This window comes from Empidonax traillii, unplaced genomic scaffold (assembly GCF_003031625.1).
Source record: "Empidonax traillii isolate 1590-97213 ecotype Southwest subspecies unplaced genomic scaffold, ASM303162v1 scaffold1108:size182476, whole genome shotgun sequence".
In the NCBI taxonomy this organism is placed as follows: domain Eukaryota; kingdom Metazoa; phylum Chordata; class Aves; order Passeriformes; family Tyrannidae; genus Empidonax; species Empidonax traillii.
Window position 1 is genome coordinate 25,452 of NW_020956301.1, and position 3,367 is coordinate 28,818.

The window sequence follows — 3,367 nt, forward strand, 5'->3', positions numbered from 1 at the left end:
TCTGCACTTCTTTAAAAGTAGAATGCTTAGATAAAGAAGCTAAATGAGATCCTCTCTCCTTCTCAAACGCATTCAAATTAGGTGAATGTACCTAGAGCCAAGTGGCCAGGAGTTCAAGTACCATCAATCCTTCCAGTTGTTTCTGAGAGTCCTTTAGGCTATAGAAATGTTAGAGACCACAGAAAATATTCTGTAACAGTTGGAATAACAATAATAATAAACACTAAACAATAATAATAGACACTGTTATATTCTACAACAACAGAAATGTGATAGAATATGTTCTATCAGCCAAGATTTACTCTCCCAATAACACAGCAGCGCTGCTGGACAGTTGCACAGAAAGGACGTCAGTTTGGCCTGAAATCTCTTCGGACATCCTATATTGTTCTGCCCTCCATCACTACTACTTTCTTTGGAGCAGCATGTTTGACTGGGATATCTCCTGATGATTCATTTGTAGAGGAGGAAGTGATAGTAAAAAAAATTTGTCACCTGTCCACACTGACAGTGCTTCTGTGACAAAGTTAGAAGTGCAGTATTGTGTTATGTACTTCAGGATGCCAAATGGGACCTGTCGCCCTAAGAACAGGGCAGGGCTGTTAATTAGCAGGGTTTACACTAAAAAAGCTGAAGAGCAGAATAAAAGAGCTTTTCCTTGTATGTTTGTGGAGCAAAAGGATTTCCCCTACACTTATTTCAAGGTTAGAGGGCAATTTCCTAATTTATTCTAGAAACAAAATATTTAAACTCGGAAGTAAAACAATCTCCCAGCAAGTGCTAATATTTTAGGGAATTTCTGAAAAGTTACAGAGCCTTTCATGTGTATTTAATGGAAGTGAAAGATTAATTCCTTCTTACCAGTTTTATAGATAAGAGCTTTGCCAAACATTACTTTAGCATGGTGTAAACTTACTACTACCTTCTGTACTACCACCTCAGAGTCCAAGAATTAAGTAGGAAATGGGCTCTGCTAACACTGTTAGTAGAATAGAAAAAAAAGAGTACCCTCTTCTTTTGTGTCCATGATGTGCAAAATTAATGTTACCTAGCAAAAACAAAAAAAAAAGTAGATCTTTAAAGCTTGTCTTGTAGTTGCCCTGTACATAAGTCTGGCAGAAGGCATCCTAGCTGCCATTTTGTATTCTAAAATTAACTATTTTTAATAATGCAGTTATTAAAACAGAAGCCTCCTTCAGTTAAGCAACCTTGTCTCTAGACAGCAATTGACGTCGCTGTTTTAACACTTTATACTTTTCTTCCTGCCAGTCCCTTTAAAAGAAATCAGTATTCTCAGTGCTATCTCATTAAGAAATCTCATTTTTTAAAACAGTGTGACATACAGCATGATAAAGACCTTAAAAAACGTAGGTAAGTACCTTCTTGGGACTTGTTCCTCACACCAGTCAATAAGTTTCCTTCTTTTTAAGGCATTAAAGTTCTGAGCAATTTTTAGAAGCATAAGTACTTAGGTTACGTACAGACAAATCAGTGTGACTTCAGGAGCCAAGCACACAGTGTTTCATTAACAAGGATGAGAAACTCACTTACTTGAAAGAATCCAATACTTTTTTTGTAATTACTTGAACTATTTCCTAAAGAGCACTTTAAATACTGTTGGGTTCTGGTAAGTCTACATGGCTTGTTTATGGGGAAATATAATTCAATATACGCATCTTGCACAACAGCATAATGTGTGTCAAACGCCCACTATACTCACCACAAAGAAACAAGATTCATTTGTAGACAAGTCTTCACTGCGTTTTTCTTTTAGAGCAGATTGAACAATTAACTCATACAGCGGGGCTAGTTTCAAGCCAGAAATCTGAATTCCTGAAACCAGGTGATTTTTTTTTTAATTATCAATTAGGTTATGACTGTAGGTTATGAAAGCTAATATTAAAAAAAAAAAAAAAGTAATGTTTTGAGAAGACAAAACCATTGACCTCTTTTCTTATTCCCCCTTTTTTTGCTATTGGGAATTTGAGGTAGAGTGTTTCAACAGCTTTGTCCGTAATTGTCATATCTTTCTTAGAACTTCTGCCGTTTGCATTGGTTGCTAATATGTTACGCTTCAGCTGATAAGACAGAATATGTTCTGCCCCAGAAACAACTTTTTCCACTTGCAACATAAAAAACACTGGGAAATAAAAAGCAAATAGCAATGCACAGAAGTACTTAGCCTTAAAAAACAATTATAACGTGCCTGTGAGCCTCTGTATATCTTCAATACTGGATGAGGACATAGGAACAGGCTGATGAAACTTCAGCACAAAAAGAGCTGGCAAATCCATGCTGAGTTCATCAGTCAGTTGCAAAAAAGCAGGGTTGCTGAGAAAAAAAATGGTCATAATGAAAGTTTTTTACAGAAATTGCCATAGCAAGAACTCTTAGTGCAAGGCCACTATCAGGTCCCTAGCAGTTTATTATATTCCAGACTTCTGATTTGAGAAAAGTTTTGATTTATAAGTGCAACATATTAAAACATGCTTAATGTGAAAACTGGCAGAAAGGAGAAGTGAGACACCCAAAACTGAGTGATGTTTGCTATCATTCCAAAGCGTTTTGTTCTGGAAAGTCACTTCAGACATTCCCTCCAGCCAGCACTGAGGTTGAGAGAGTTGAGGTAACAATACCCACAGCAGGACAACAAACTATTCTGTGTATTTTAGATGTAGTATCTTTCAATATATGCTTCCTTTGCTCTGAAACTATGAAGGAGTTGCTTGTTGAAGACTAGGAAGTTAAGCAATATTGTTGCAGTGGCTCGCTCTGGCTTCAAATCTCTGAGTAAATCCACAGTTCAATGCAACCGACATAGTTAAATAGGAACACAATAAAGTCCATTTGGGAAAACTGTAAAAGCCACAGATTATAGAGGGTTTAGCTACGGAGCATAATGCCATCAATAAACCAGAGCTGCCTGTTTTAGCAGAGGCCAAACCTAAGTTACGCTGAAGTTAGTGCCGATGACTTGTAAATCTGTAAATCCATTTCTGCATCGAGAAGAGTCCAGAGCCTCACCTGTCCTCTCCAGACTGAGGATCTACAATCAGTGGAGAAAGAGGAAGTTTGTGGAGCACATCACTGCCTTCAAGAGTTACAACTGTTTTTGTTCCACAAACCTGGGAACCTGAGGGAGTAAGAGAATTGCATTGGGTGTAGATTAATCCTATGCGTGCAAAACATGCAAGGTCTTTGAAGGTCAGGTCCGACTGACAGGCACAGTGGTGCAGGCAGAGAGAAGTCTGCACAGATCACACCCAAAAGGCCCGAGTTTCCCAAAGATAATAGCAGCAATAGCTTCTTTTGAGACAGGCCATGAAGCAGATCAAAACCATCACCAGTCATTTTTCATGCTGAATTA

The 3,367-nt window shown here is 37.9% G+C and overlaps 2 protein-coding genes and 1 long non-coding RNA gene across 13 annotated transcripts in view; 1 reads left to right on the forward strand and 2 right to left on the reverse strand.

Moving 5' to 3' along the window:
* YAE1 (YAE1, ABCE1 maturation factor) overlaps positions 1 to 3,367 on the forward strand; it is a 26,657-nt gene that overhangs the window by 6,141 nt on the left and 17,149 nt on the right. The gene's annotated exons all lie outside the window — the stretch shown is intronic.
* LOC114068669 (mediator of RNA polymerase II transcription subunit 1-like) overlaps positions 1 to 3,367 on the reverse strand; it is a 29,145-nt gene that overhangs the window by 3,240 nt on the left and 22,538 nt on the right. The window lies entirely within an intron of this gene.
* LOC114068674 lies at positions 8 to 3,352 on the reverse strand. The gene is made up of 3 exons (XR_003573642.1): positions 3,025 to 3,352; positions 1,721 to 1,833; positions 8 to 158 (listed from the first exon to the last, which is right to left on the reverse strand). It is a non-coding gene; the product is annotated as an uncharacterized LOC114068674 (long non-coding RNA).